This window comes from Phalacrocorax carbo, chromosome 2 (genome assembly GCF_963921805.1).
Source record: "Phalacrocorax carbo chromosome 2, bPhaCar2.1, whole genome shotgun sequence".
Classification (NCBI taxonomy): domain Eukaryota; kingdom Metazoa; phylum Chordata; class Aves; order Suliformes; family Phalacrocoracidae; genus Phalacrocorax; species Phalacrocorax carbo.
Window position 1 is genome coordinate 57,276,575 of NC_087514.1, and position 15,808 is coordinate 57,292,382.

Here is a 15,808-nt window from a genome sequence, read left to right on the forward strand (position 1 = left end):
GACAGAGTTGGCATATCTGAAAAAGCATGTTTTCTGCGATGAGAGGAAAATATTCCAAAACTGTGCCCTGTATCAACTTTTTTAACCTTTTTTTTTGCAGAGAAAACTAAAGCAATATAGTACCCATATACTGTACTTAGGGTCTATGGCAAAGTTTTTTTACTTCAAAACTCTATGTAATTGATGCACCTACACTATTGTATATCCTTTATGCTGTTTTCATGCAAACTTGTGTATTGGAAAGAACCATTCATCAGGCTAATTTTTATTTGGATTTTAATCCCTGTTTTTGTCCCCCTCCAAACTAATGGTGTGTGGTTTTGTCCCTCCCTATAACAACTGTAAATAGAAAGCAGACGGGAAGTCAGGAGCGTTGACAAAAAGCAGGAAAAGGGGAAGAAAAAGCACCGAGAAAATGATAGGCACACATGGCACACTCTGATCTCACTGTAATGAGAAGGATTGTAAAGACCTGCATTCATGGGTCATTTCCCCCTGCCATATGAGGTGTTTGTTTTACTTGATAAACAGGGATCACAGCTCTCTGGTTTTAGGTAAATAGACTGTGGTTAGATTTTCATAACTGAACTGGAATGACTTTAGAAGTGTGTAATAGCTCTCACTTTTAATTTCTTTTAGACGTGGCTTTTTAAATGTTGTGTGACTACTGACAGCTCTGGAAGGTAGTCTCAGGTCACCTTTGCCTTGCTTCGATTCAGGCAAAATAGAATTCTTTTCCATGTCCAGCTAGCAGCTGTGGAGTTTCTCTCTCTGTGTATTTTACTCCAGTTTCTGGTGTTTCTGCCTGGCTCTGCTCTGTTAGCTATGATCTCAGCATCACTCTGAGGTGCTGAGCCTTCAATGTTGCCCACATGTTGGCTTGCTCCAGGTGCAAGGAGATTGGCTTGCTTGGCATGGAAACTGAGACAGACGGCAGGAATCCAGTACGAACTTAGGCTTTGCCCCTTATAGACAACTTGGTTGTAACTGACTTGACCCACACATAAAGCAAAAGTAAATCTGCACTTGGGCATGGTTTATGAAGAGAGCAGAGACATGGTTTCTGTTTCACCTCCACACAAGAGTCCCAGACACCTGTGGGGGTGGCTACAGAGTGGCCTCTTCTAGGAATGAAAGACCGCTCTTACCTGTCCAGTTAAATGTGATCTAGGACTCTCCACATAATTTGGGTAAATTGCCTTTTAATGCTCTCTGTTATTGACTGCCCTTTGATGTTACTCTTGATATTTGGAAAGTCAACGTTTGTGTTTCTGCTCCTTAGGTCTTTGTGGAAATGAAAAATATTTTACTGCTTTTGCAAAATGACACACTTGAGAGTACTTTGGTAATATTTTGTCAGACTTTTGTGAGCCCTCTCACCTTTTTCCAGGGCTTTTAAGCTTTGCTCCCACTTCAAGACCTCAGGCTGAATCCAGCTAAAGCAAATGCATACTTATTTCTACAAAATAAGTATTTCAGCTTCACCTGAAAACAAAATACCTTAACAGCTTCACTGCGTCCCTAATCTCACACCTGTGCATTCCCCCCCCAAGACTGCTCCTGTGATCCCGTGTGCTGGCTCGATTCCCTTCCTCCCTGGGCAGCATCTCACTTGCCTTTGTCCTCAAACCCACCTGGGCTCCCTGCTGTGCTGGGGCAGCAGCCCCTCTGTCCAGCTTCAGAGCCTTCATTGTCATGCTAAATCAGCAGCTTGAATAGCAGGTCACTTCTCACCCATGTGCAAAGTCTTCTGCTTTGGGGAAATTCCCAGGACCCAGTCAGTGTCAATCCTCCCAGCTTCAAGGCTCCATCACCCATGGTGTGAAGGCTGCTGACGGCAGGAATTCACAGCAGCAGGGTATCATGCTGCTTACTGCCTGGGAATTTGATGTAACCTAAGCAATTTGAGACACAAGAGCTGTATTCTGTGAGCTGAAGTCATCCTCTGATTTTGGTCTCATGTTAACTTTGGTCTTGCACCTCTGGGGTTTGTTTTGAGTTTCATACTCACCTTCCTCTTAAAATAGTAAACTTTGACCACCGTCCAACCAAAGCCCAAACCACGCTTGTTATCAGATCTGAAGGTCCGGGCTGCAGGGAGGGTGAGGGGCAGGAAGGGAGGGAACAGGGACCAGGCTGACCTCTTTTACTATGAGAGGGAACCAGTGGGAGCAAAGCTTACCTGGGTGCTTCCGAAAGCCTCCTGCTGCTCTCCTCCCTTCGGGAAGCCTTCTCTGCTCTTAGGAGGAGCAAGTAGCTCTTGGGGCAGCTTTTCTTCAGGATGGGGTGAGCTGGAAGTCATGTAGTCAGGAAGGACTTTAATGCAGTCAGGCTGGGGCTGGGGAGACTGGACCTCTGCCTGTAGCCTGCCTCCCCGTCTTCCCATGGTTAAATCAAAGTATTGAGCAACACCAGAAATATGCTGGCCAGTGAACAGGGACCAGGAGTTAGCGCTGGTTTCTAGCCTCAGCTTAGCCCCAACCTGTTTTGTGATGCTGGGAGACCCAAACCCCCTGTGCGCTTATTTCCCCTCTTACCCCTGGCAGTTTTCCCAGGTTGCTCCTTGTTTTCCTGGGCACAGTGACAAAACCCAGACAGCCTACGGCCCTGGCGGGGCTGGGCTGTCATTTCCGAAGCAGTGTTGAAAAGATTGAGGCTAATGGTGGGAGCTAAGCAGGCCCTGTCCTTAGCTGGGACTGTGCTCCTGCTATAACTAACCAAGGAAAGCCACACTGTGTCAGTGAAAATGCCACTGAAGATGGCTCCTATAGCACAATACAGGGATAGTCTACTGGAGAAAAGGGTAATGCCCAGTTTTGCAGCACAGCACCGTAAGGGATGCCCTGGTGGCACTCCTAGTTTGAAAACCCAGGTTGCTGTAGCGGGTGCTTTTCATCCAAGCTTTCAGAGACATCACGTCAGTTGGGTTTTGTAAATATTTCAACAGTGTTTTGAAGTTCCAATGAAAACAGAGAAAACCTTTGATGTCTACAGACCCTTTATCCCGTTGTACACCTCACCCCATGCTTCTCAGCAACGTTGTTTAGACAGTGTTCACTGAGGCCAAAGGGATGCAAGGTGCAAAATCTTGGGCCCACTGAAGTCAACAGCAAACTTCTCCCTGGTTACCCTGGTGAGGCCAGACTCACACTGAAGTAAGTCAAGAAAGCAATTTTAGTTTCTCTGTTTCTCTCTCTGTCATTAAAAAAATCAGAAAATCAGAGCCTCTTTTGTTTAAAAAAACCCAAAAAGTTTGGGAAAGTTTTATTCCAGCAGATATACTAGTATATATGCATGCTTTCTAGTCTGTTTTCCTCTGTATTTTTCTCTCCTAAGACATCTTTTTCCTTCCTTATGTTTCCTAGTATTTTGTCAGTGTTTTGTCCAAGAGTAGCTTTTTTTCTTTTTTTTTTTTTTTGTTTTAATCACTAGGATGGATTTTAATTTTCTTTTTCTTCTTTTTCTTTTTAATTTCCTTTATCATCCCATCCTCATTTCTCTTCCTTTTTCTCCTAGTTCTGCCTTTCTCTGTGGGATCTCACCCTTATCCACAATTTAGTGTGATAACGGACACCCCCCTCCCTTATTTTCAGAAGCTCCTGTCTGTCTCAGGACAAGCAATACACTAGGCCAGCTCCTGACAAAACATAGCCCTTTTGTTTGGCATGTGCTGGCTCACCCTGGTTGAATGAAATGGCTTTGTTTTAGGTGTAGATAGTATGCCACGTTGCCTGGCAGGTGCATCTTACAGCCAGTGTCACCCAGCAGTAAATTCTGTAATTACAGGTCATGGGGGTAGAGCTCTCCTTTGATGTGACTTTTTCTGTTGTTGCAAGCGGATACAATTTGACTGAGATATCAAATGCAGATAGCAGTAAAAATTTAATTAACAAATCAAAGCTTTTATCTGGGGTTTTAGAACTCAAGCCAACAGGTTTCTTCAATCTAAAGAAATCACAGAGGGCGGGGGGGTGAAGGCAGTGCCTCTGTAGTGTATACAGCTTACAATCTTTTTTATGATGCTTGTAAAGATAAAGGTTTTTTAGCTGTGACTTTTCCCTTTGGAGAAGCTTTTAGATCTTCCCCCAAAGCAAGGATATTGTTCATTATATGCTTAATTTGCATAATTTAAAATCCTCAGTGTACATGAATTTTCTCTTGTGATGTTGCAGATTACTTAGCAGGAGAAGACAGAGTGCGCTTGCACTTGCCTTCATGAGGTTGGGGTTGCACAGCGTATCCCAGCACTCCGAATTCACGTGCTGGCTTACTCCTCTTGTGGTGAGCCAGCCAGTGGTGGTATCAGTGGCCTGACCTGTGGGGCATAATGTTTCTTCCGTGATTTACTTACCATCTTAACAATGGAAGCCTGATTGAAATGAGGCTGAAGCTTAGCTTCTTCAACTATAAGTGGAGAAGATGCTCTTTGCTTTCAGTGCTTTCTAGGGACGCTGTCATGATGCAGTTAGGTCCACACACTGACTGTCTTAGTCATGGCACTCATTCTGCTGGTAATTGGGAGTTGGGAGAGCAGCAGTCTGCCTGTTATGTGTTGTGTGTGCAATTATTGCTGCCTGTGAACTGAAAGAAATGCAATTGTGCAAGGAAATAATAAAAAAAAGAATCCACATGCCCAGTGCCACCTTTGCTAGAAGCCACATGTCAGAGCACCCCAAAGGCACATAATGAGAGACATATGGATAACCAGAGGAGGTTGCACTCTCTATCTCAATAAATGCAAGCTGTTCTTCAGAAATTATTTCTGAGGATGTTCACAGATCCTCGAGCACGACAGAAGAACACGAACTCATGATTACGCATATGTTTGTTTAGAGACGCTAACCCAGAATTTTAATGTACAGCTTTGGATTTCTGAGCTGACTTCTAGCAGGACTACTGAAGTAAAATCCTACATAGCGTGATGAAAAGGGCCAAGGCTTCTAGTGAAGTTATAGTGCTGGGCATTTCTAGTACAGTTACCCAATTCTAGAGCACAAACTGTTAAGCTACCACTGCTGCAAAAGCATAAAAAACTTTCCAAAACTGTAACAGGAGTCTAACATTAAAGAAGCGGGGGGTGGGAAGAAGAGTGAGAGAGAGACACAAAAGAAAGAGGGAAAGAAAGAGGGAGAGAAAGAGGAAAAGAGGGAAAGAAAGAGGGAAAGAAAGAAGGAAAGAAAGAAGGAAAGAAAGAAGGAAAAAAGGAAAGAAAGAAGGAAAGAAAGAAAGAAGGAAAGAAGGAAAGAAAGAAGGAAAGAGGGAAAGAGGGAAAGAAAGAAAGAAGGAAAGAAGGAAAGAGGGAAAGAAAGAAAGAAGGAAAGAAGGAAAGAAAGAAAGAAGGAAAGAAGGAAAGAAGGAAAGAAAGAAAGAAGGAAAGAAAGAAAGAAGGAAAGAAGGAAAGAAGGAAAGAAAGAAGGAAAGAAAAAGAAAGAAAGAAAGAAAGAAAGAAAGAAAGAAAGAAAGAAAGAAAGAAAGAAAGAAAGAAAGAAAGAAAGAAAGAAAGAAAGAAAGAAAGAAAAGAAAGAAAGAGAGAGAGAAAGAAAGAAGGAAAGAAAGAAGGAAAGAAAGAAAGAGAAAGAAAGAAAGAAAGAAAGAGAGAGAGAAAGAAAGAGAGAAAGAAAGAAAGAAAGAAAGAAAGAAAGAAAGAAAGAAAGAAAGAAAGAAAGAAAGAAAGAAAGAAAGAAAGAAAGAAAGAAAGAAAGAAAGAAAGAAAGAAAGAAAGAAAGAAAGAAAGAAAGAAAGAAAGAAAGAAAGAAAGAAAGAAAAGAAAGAAAGAGAGAAAGAAAGAAAGAAAGAAAGAAAAGAAAGAAAGAGAGAAAGAAAGAGAGAGAGAGAGAAAGAGAGAGAGAAAGAAAGAAGGAAAGAAAGAAGGAAAGAAAGAAGGAAAGAAAGAAGGAAAGAAGGAAAGAAGGAAAGAAAGAAGGAAAGAAAGAAGGAAAGAAAGAAAGAGAAAGAAAGAAAGAAAGAAAGAAAGAAAGAAAGAAAGAAAGAAAGAAAGAAAGAAAGAAAGAAAGAAAGAAAGAAAGAAAGAAAGAAAGAAAGAAAGAAAGAAAGAAAGAAAGAAAGAAAGAAAGAAAGAAAGAAAGAAAGAAAGAAAGAAAGAAAGAAAGAAAGAAAGAAAGAAAAAAGAAGGGAAAAGAAAAGAAAAGAAGAGAAAAGAAAAGAAGAGAAAAGAAAAAAGAAAAGAAGAGAAAAGAAGAGAAAAGAAAAAAGAAAAGAAAAGAAAAGAAAAGAAAAGAAAAGAAAAGAAAAGAAAAGAAAAGAAAAGAAAAGAAAAGAAAAGAAAAGAAAAGAAAAGAAAAGAAAAGAAAAGAAAAGAAAAGAAAAGAAAAGAAAAGAAAAGAAAAGAAAAGAAAAGAAAAGAAAAGAAAAGAAAAGAAAAGAAAAGAAAAGAAAAAGAAAAGAAAAGAAAAAGAAAAAGAAAAGAAAAGAAAGAGAGAAGGAAGACTGGCCATCCTTGTGTTTAAAGAACACAAATTAACTTCTTGACATTTGCATCACTAATTTTGGTGCTTTGATGGAAGTACTCTGTTACCATACTTTAAAGCTCCAGATATCAACTCACAGGGCTAAATAAAAAGGAGGAAAAACTTCAAAGTGAATAATTACCTGTTGATGATGTATTATATTTAAAGACTCTGGCTGTGGATTAAAGCTAGTTCTAGGGTTGTTAATAGCCTGCAGTAAACAACTAATGAATCAAAGAAAAGGAGCAAAAAGCAGCTATAGTTGAAGGACATTCTCATTAATACCAAAGGCCAGAGTTGAAGTGTTAAGTGTAACACAATAAAACACAGTAATTTCACACTAGAGTGTATAAGAATTTAGAAAAATGGTCACAGGTGGATTATTAAGAATTGTCCTTTGAGCTTTGCTCTCAAAGCCCTTTGATGCCATGCACAGTACCAGGTTTTCCACCCCTCTGGTTTTTTCTGCAGTTTATGTGCAACTTTTACGTGGTGTAAAAAGGAGAATAGATTTAGATATGAAGAGCTATACCTACAGCAGTGGTGGAAACAGTGTGCTTCCAGAGAGGAGGAATAAAAGCTCAAAGGAGGAGGCACAGACCAGGAAATGGAGAGAAAACAGCTGAAAACAGTGTGAAATAAATTGAGTGTCTACAGGGATCTTTCTGGTTTTGAACTATTGGGAATCTTGATAAAATAGGAAAGCAAGTGATTTAAAGGGATGGCTGGAGGAAATGAATTCAACATATTTTGACTAAGTAGATTTCAGCAGTGCTTCAGTCTGTGGTCCTTTGATCATGGTCCATCTTCTTCCCACCAAAGCAAGACCTTTTAAGCTACCGGCAGTCCTCACATGAGCAAGAGCGGAGGGCCCTCATTTCATACAAAAACAGAGAAGCTTTAGAAGAGGGAGTGCTATTTTTATTTAAATCTGTGGGAACTGAAGTCATTTGTGAATCCTGAACTTTTCAGAGGAATATACTTTTTCTCTTTGAAAATTATTTTGGGAGACATATAACACAGTGAAACATTGCATTAGTGAAATGTGCCATTCACTTTGCTCTGTGGAAATAATTGGTCCATGGGCTCAAGGTCTGTGTGGGAAAGTCACCGCAGGATCCCCATCCCCAGCAGGAGGGATGGTGTGTGCCAGGAGCTCACCCTTAACCACAGGATGCAATCTGGTAGGAATCAATTACTCTTTAAAAGCCAAGACTGTTTCTTTCCAACCAGAATGAGCCCCTGTTTCAGCACTGGGACCTGCTCAGCCATTCTTCATGGGACCACTGTCACTGAGCGAGGACTCATCAGTCTGCTCTTCTCTCAGGTAAAAGATTGCTAATGTACACCTAAAACCAAAACAGCCTAAAACAAGTGTCTCTGAAGCAGCAAGAAGGATGTGAGAGACGGGGAGAATGAGTCCACTTGTATAAAGGCTGAAAAGGGCTGTGGTACGTGTGACTACTGGGGGCAAGGTTTCCCTCATGACATGTAGGGTTGCTGCTGAGTGTCTGTTCCTCTCCATGGAGGTCACTGCTGAGGGACCTGGTACCCGTGTATTTCATCAATACCATCACTGGCTTACATCCTCAAGGCAAGTGTACAGTCTATGATAATTACAGGATTAAACAGAGGATGAAAGTGTCACAACTTCATTTTCAGTGTCGGTCTTTCTCTTTCCCTACCAAAGGCTGGGATTCATGTTATCTACCATTCACTGTCTTGGAGATAGGTGTCCTCTTTGGGGCTGCAGCCCCATGGGAAGCAGTGAGCCATTTTGGCATCCCATTGCCACTGGAATAGAGCCCCTTCCCGCCACCCCACCACACCCAATCATCTCTCACTTCCCTTGCTGTCTCCTGGCTGTCAGCTCCCACTGCTTTCTTCAAGCAAACTCATGGGACCCTACTTCAGATGATTTAATTAAAAAATTTGGCAGATGGCTAACCCAGCAAAAGACTAAAACAGGCTCAGGAAAGTGTCTAATAAGCACGGAGCTGCCCCAGGGGAGGTTGGGGCAGCACCAGGAGGTTCCCTGAAAGGATGGAAGAGCATGAGAGAAGGGAAAGACAGACGAGACCTGCCTTCTTCCACATGCAAGAGCTGTGAAAAAACACCCAGAGGCATTTGTCTGAGTTTTCTTAGAGTCCCTGGAGAGAACTGGGCAGTCTGAGCTCTCAAAGCTGAATCACCCTCTAGGAGTTTCTATAGAGAGAGCCTGAACAATGAATGTGGACTAGAAAACAAACTTTTGGAAGCCTAAAAATTAAATGAGATAAAGCCCAACCATAACCCTTAGCACTTGAGGTAAATGTTCATCATTATCACCGTATTCACTGTTTCCCAAACACTTGAAATCTGTGGTTCTCCTCCCCATGAGTGACAGTACTCAACACGCCTGCATGCTGCTCCCATGGAGCTAACCCCTTCTCCAAGCTATGTGCTTTCTCACAGTGGGACTTCACAGTCTGGCAGATACTTGGCCATCCTGTTGGGCTTTGATGAATGAAATATCAGTGAAATGCCTGATAAGGCCAAACGGAAATCACATAATCTGGAGTATTTCCTGCTCCAGAGTAGCTGTCCCAGGCTCTCCACCAGCTAACCCTGAAATGAGTGGTTTGATTATAGCTGGGCCACATTTTTCACACTCGTGTTCTTCTTTGCACCAATGAGAGTTATACAGATGAGAGGTCTATCTACAGGCCTTGGCTATTGGAAAAATCCCATCAAAGTACCATGGGCTTGAGGGTGGCTTTCCTGGGAACCGGTGGGCAGAAGTTAGTGGTCAGAGTGTATCCTGCATTGGCACGACCTGCTGCACTGCTCTGATTTTCAGAGTAGGCAGTGGGACCACAGGGCTGCACAGCTCCTGTCCTCTCTATATCAGCATAGTGCCCATCTATATCAGCATGTTTATGCTGACGGAAAAGCTAGGCAGATATTTCAAATGTGTTTCCTCACTTCTTTCCTGCCTCAGACACATACCACATGTGTATGCAACACTCGTCTGTCTGTTTGGGATTCTTTAGTGGACCATACATATTATTGCAATAAACTGACCATTTCTGTGTCCTATCTTATCCTTGTTGTCTGCAGTTTTTGCTGCTTGCTCTGAGGATTGCATCTTGCTGAGTGTTTTGTGATGGACTCCCAGATCTTTGCAAAACCTCAGATTTGGTTTGCCAAAGCTTGCTGTTTCAGTGCATTATTTGTACTGTAGCAATGCCCTGAGGCCCCTTTGTGTGGAGCAGCGTCTGTGGCTGGTTACACAGGCAGCTGTTTGTCCTAAGGTCCGAGACGCGCTCTCACAGCCCTGTCCCTGCATCTCCGGTGCACGATGTTCTCAGCCATCATTAAAGCTTAATATGTTCCATTTGGCACTGTCGTGAGAAAGCTATCTTGCTTGGGGAAAAATGTATTATAAAGCCCAAAGCAGAGACGTAGGCACTTTTTGGTGATGGTGTTGATTATTCACAAAATGTCATTCCCAAGTTGCCTTGTTTGCCAAGTGTGGGACATATGTTAGTAATTGACAACGTGCAGTGTGGATCTCTTCTATAAATGGCTGTTTCAAAACACAATTAGTAATAAAATAAGGGGGCCAAGAAGTTCCCCAGAAGATCTAATGCTGCACCTCTATTAAAACTGTTATCGCTAGCAGGCAAGACTTGTTCTCCCTCCTTCTCTTCCAGATTGCTTTTCTTCCTGTAAAACCTCAGGCCTGTTCTCCATTTTTGCTTATGTTGCAACTTAGGGGTGTTTTACTCCTTCAGGAGACAGCTAGTTAAAATCTATGTCTTTTGTTTCTTAACACACTTTCCACTAGCATTCATGCTAGCCTTCCTTGAACAACTCCAGTAATGACACACAATGATTTTCAAGGACCTGAAGGAGGAAATAGTTCTATGAAACTTACTTCGTTGCTCCTATGGACTCTTTATCTCTTCATTTTAGCTACACTGCACATGGATATAAAGTATCATGGATACTTTAAAAAAGTCAGAGGCCTGAATTTGCTGTCATGTCACCACTGCTTTAATGTGAAGGCATTAATTCAGATGGCATAATTTCTGAACACATCAGTGGGGTTGGAATAAATCTTAACATATCAGCCCCAAGAGATTTACAGCAGAAGGGTTTGAACGTGCCATTATTTATGCAGGTGTGCAGACACAGGTCTCTAGTGACAGATGTAGAAACAGGCTTTTCAGAGAGCTGAATACCACTGGATAATGAATGGTAAGGATAATACAATTAAGAGAAAGAGAAAGGTGCCACCTGTATAAGGCACGCTTGGAAATGGCACTGTTGTGTTTGTCTGATATTTGGAGGGCCAAGATTATTCAGTTGTTTGGGTGGCTAGTCACTTTTTTTTCATGCAGGATACTACAAGTTTGAGTGTGATTGGGATATAATGATGTGTAGGAGGATGCTGGAAGTCCAGCCTTCTGGTGACCTGGCCTACTCTTTTAGCTAGCAAGGAGTAGAAGAGAAGCAAGTGTAGACAACTGATGCAAAGTTATACCTGCCCTTTATGATTGTTGGTATCTTTCTTTCATGCCTTACTGGACTCCTCGTCACTGTGGGACACTTGTATAATAGAACTGTTTTACGACTTTGCATGTTCTTTCCAATGCAACACTAGCTGGTGTGATCCTCCCCCAGTAAATACTAGCTAATTATTGCAATATGTTCTGTGTGGGGTGTAGCCTAAACCCGAATTTGATGCAAAATATGACATCCCACTTCCCAAGTAACAACCATGGTCAAATTGCTCCACACTTTACATGGAGTTGCAGCCCAAAAAGCACTAAGGTCAGCAGGAATCTTTCCACTGACTTCAAAAAGCTTTGGCTCAAGCCACCCAAGACAATGTTAGGCACCGATTTTCTCCCAAAGGTGAACACGGCTTAGGAAACATTTCTGAGAGCCTGACCTCTCTCTTTTATCCAGTGTGGCCAGGAACGATCCCAAACCAGAGATGTCCTGGCTCAGGAGAGGTGGGGCTGCTTGGCTGGGAATGGAACCAAACCTCCAGCTTTTTCCCTTTGTCTGAAGCTTCTTAGCCTCCAGGATGTGAAATTTTCACTGGCCCTTGGGTAGGAGAATGCAGGTTAGTCTTTCCATGTCGAGTCAGTATTTGTTGAACTGCTTTTCCAGTTTGGATATATTGTTTCCCTGTTAAAGGTGGAAAGAGAAGTAAATTAGGTCACTTTTTGGAAAGAGGTGGAATTGAATTATTATTCTTATCTACTTCATGTCTATATAAGACCTGCGTATGGGTTCTTGTGTATCGAATGAAGTAAAAAACATAAATAGAAGGTCTGATTCCTGCTTCTCCAAACCCACTATTTTAATGATAATGGATTGAAATGCAACTGTTTGACTCATCATTTATGTACTTTATATAAGGATGGTACAGCCTGACAGCATCACTGGCTAGTAAGAAGCCAGAGTAAATGTTCTAGCAGGGCTCAGGCACCATGACCACTATCGTAAAAAAAAAACAAACCAACAAAACACCATAAAACCCAACCAACCAATCAAAAAACCTCCAGAAGTTAAAGTATCCTATGCAAACCAAGGAACTACTTTTCATCTCAGGGTTAAAAATTCCTGTTGTACACTTTCAGGACATAAAGAAATGCAATGGTAAGTTAGAGAGGTTAGATAAAGTTAAAGAACTTACTCTATTTTTATTTTCAGCTCTCCCAACTATTATCTATTAAATCACATCTTGACAGCACAGAGCTAGTAACAGTGATTGCAACCCTCTGGCTCACAGGTGATGGGTAACAACATGTCAGGACCTGAGATCTTCCCCTCTCCCCCACTGTTGCTGCCACATGAGTTATGACTATCCAGGGAGCAGCAGGAGAAGGATGGAGAGGTAGCACTGGGCCATGCAGAGGAGGAGGTTCAGGCATGACAAAGTTAATCATCACTGCCCATTAAACTGGTTTTCCAATACACTCTTCTTTCCAGTGGGGATCAGAGACAATAACATTATATTATTGCTGACAGTAATGTCTGTGTTGGGATATATGCTTTGCTGACAAGAGCTGAAATCCTTGAGGTATTTGCCATTGGAAGCTTGGTCCCATCCCTCCTGGTTTGTTTATTATTTGCAGCTCTGCTGCCTTGGTCTCTCAGCCAGCTGGCTTGTGTGGAAAGGGGATTCCTGGAAGAGCAGCGTGAGGCTGGCTCAGGCCTTGGGGGGTCGTTACCATGTCCCCAGTCATGCACTTGACACTGACACGCTGAGTGATTTAGGACCAGACACTTGCTGTCTTTGCCTCCATTTCCCTTTCTGTGAAATTTTGATGGTGGTGCTTACTTCACAAACTGCATGAAGCTGTGCAGTTGCCAGGCTTTCTATGAGGCAACACATGACATCAATTAACTCTTTGTACAGGCCCAACACTAAGAAAGGAAAAGGTTGTTTTTTCATTGTGTCATTGAGAATATTATGTTTCTCCATCCATCTTGAACAGCTCGCCTTGTAGGGGACAAGTGAGAATCAGTTATGCACTTTGCCTTTCCATGTTCACATACAGAAACAACCTGTAAATATGATGATAGTCAGAATATATCATATGAGGTATCAAACGGTCAAAATACCACCTGTTTTTATTGCTTGTCTTTGCTCTGGCTCCAGTATCTGACATTTTACTCTGCTTGCTTAATGGACTTCTAATTTTAAAAAGAGCTAAAAATAAAATAATAATTCTCTTTGTTTTCTTAGTGCTCATGCTCTTTCCCCATTACTTCTTAGTATTCTCTAAATTTCTGTGAATTATACACTAAGGATCAACTTCTGCTTCACTCTGAAGTCAAGTGCAAATTTCCCATAGACTTTAACAGAAATAGAAGATGCCTCAATGCCTCACCAAAGCTTTCTAAAGGTGAAGATGCTGAGTTCCTTAGAGGAGATGCTTTGGACTCTTCAGACTATGAGCTGATTCATTAAATACTCACTTCATACATATGAGGAAGGGAAGAAAACACCCTTGACTCCCCTTTCATGTTACTTGAGCAGCAAAAAGTGCCTCATTTGTTTGTGATTTATACTGGTTGAACAATGGTCTTATGGATTATTATGTATTTTTCTCAGTAGAGGAAAAGCATACAGGGTAATTTTGGCAGTTGATCATCACTATCCTAGTTCCACCAGTATAATCATAGCCAAAAAATTTGCAGCATGGGATGGTTTCTTTGTTTAGCATTTTGGAGTTGTCAGATACCTATTTTTTGCACAGCTTCCTGTGTGGCCTTGGAATCAAGTGTATAGCCACATTACATTTGATATGGGTTGCTAGAGATTAAGACCTTGACAACAGGCTGTCATTCATACCTTTTGCAGGATGAGGTGAAGGTATGAAATCTCCTCACTGTAAAAGAACCAAATCATATTACTGGAGAGGATCACATTACTGGACTTCATGCACATAATGAATCTCTGGCCTTGTGTTTGTTTCATGCTTGCCTCCAAGATGTTAAAGTGGAAACAGATTCAAGTGTTGGGAGGGCCCAAATTTTGAAAGATCAGGCTTTTGTGTGATGGAATGCATGGGTAGCAATGCAGGAGGAAAAGGACCTGTTGGAAAGCCCATGGCTGTATCTTTCTTAACTCATGTAATAATCACTGTAGCTTCCTTTCTCAGTCGCTTCCTCATGATCCATTGATTCTCCTGCACCCAGGCTCAGAGATTTCATGGCTCCTGGCAGCCCACCAGACTCTGGGGGAAGAAGAAGGACGACATGTGTGTGATGAAAAGGATGAAAGCTTTATACAATCAGCTCTATTTTCCTTTCCTAGTATGGGTGCTTGCTTATCACTGTAGTTTTCGTGAAAGATCAAAAAATAAAGTCTTCCTGGCTTTGGAGCAGTAAAAAGTATATCTTATTGCAGAATTGTGAGACCATAGTTAATGCAAGTCCCATTATTTTGGTTCTTTGACATAAAAGAATGGTGCAGCTGCCTTGCCATATTTACTACTGCGTTGTTACCAATATGGTGCAAAGGCTTCAGTACAAAGTGAGCTTAACAAGTAAGAATGACATCACACCAATAGATATAATCCAGAGTAAATTACCTCTTCTCCCTTCTTTTGTTTGCCTGTGCATTTCTGTTCCAGGTGAACTATGAAATGCTCTATGCCACGCATTTCTCCGAGGTGACTGCAATTCCTCAGTAGCAAGCATGTCTGCCCTTTAGCTGTGAATCACATGGTGCTCCAAACAAGACAGAAAACCACTAGGAATGTCAGATGTGTCCCACCCTACTGGGAATTTCAGATTTTTCTGAAGACAGAAATATTTTCCTTGGCTGATACTCTATAATAGTAAATTATAATAATGTTGTGCTTTTAAAATGTGTTTTTCTAACCTTGGAATCTGAACACTGTATATCACATACTTTTAATTGAGTCTGCTTTTGTTTTTAAAAGGTGTGTATTACCCTTAAGACTTAGGAAAAGCCATAATCCAAAGGAAAATGGATTCTCAGCTGATGCAATCTAGAATTCCTTGGCTTTATCGGGGTGGATGACCAGTCTTGCTTTCCTCACCTCACCTATTTGATCATTACACTGTGGGCAGATAGGGTGTTAGCACCTTTCATGAAATAATCACCTGGCTATCAAGAATCAAAATTATTCAAGCTGAGCCATTTTACTTTGCAATGCAGTGAATGAAGGTACCATAGCTTTGTAACTCTAGTGTGTTTTTCAAGCAGATACCTGAACAGGCATATTCAGTGGTTTTGAACCTGTTGGGTTGCTGTCTTTATGCTCTTTTCTTTTCTCTTTTCCCTGTTCTATTTGTTCTTTTTTTCTTTTAATCTTTTTTCTCTTTTATTTTTTTCTTGTTTGTTCTTTCTGCTTTCTTCCTTCTTCCTCCTTTCTTTCTCACTGTATTACTGTGTTTTTGTGTTTTTCAAGGTTACCTGTCTAGAATCAAAACAAACACTGGCTTACTTTTTTACAAAGGAGATTTTAGTTGAGGTAATAATAATACCTTTGTGGTGAGCAGCAAGGGGCTATCTGTTCACTGCTGAAAAAAATATTCACAAAGTAAACATATCAGTGAAGTGCACAGGAAAGAACAAAGCAAAGCCTCCCAGAGCGCTTCTCTCCAGACTGTTATTTAAAGCTTTTGGGTTGCTTCAACCCACACAGCTTTGAACAGAGCTTCTGAGGCTGCCTAGGTTAAAGATGCCCACTGTTTTACTTGAGGGAGAGTCTACTCTCCCAGCTCTTCAGCTACTGGTCTGCGGGCAGGCAGACACAGACCAACCTTATATCACACATCCAGGGACTCAGCATTTGACGCTGCCT

The 15,808-nt window shown here is 41.5% G+C and overlaps 1 long non-coding RNA gene across 2 annotated transcripts; it reads left to right on the forward strand.

Moving 5' to 3' along the window:
• The first annotated feature begins 2,862 nt into the window (after positions 1 to 2,862).
• LOC135312308 (uncharacterized) lies at positions 2,863 to 14,845 on the forward strand. 2 transcript variants are annotated; one of them, XR_010371879.1, is made up of 3 exons: positions 2,863 to 3,155; positions 7,701 to 7,794; positions 14,609 to 14,845. It is a non-coding gene; the product is annotated as an uncharacterized LOC135312308 (long non-coding RNA). The 2 variants fall into 2 exon arrangements; XR_010371878.1 differs by lacking the exon at positions 14,609 to 14,845 and adding an exon at positions 14,172 to 14,432.
• The last annotated feature ends 963 nt before the right edge of the window (positions 14,846 to 15,808 follow it).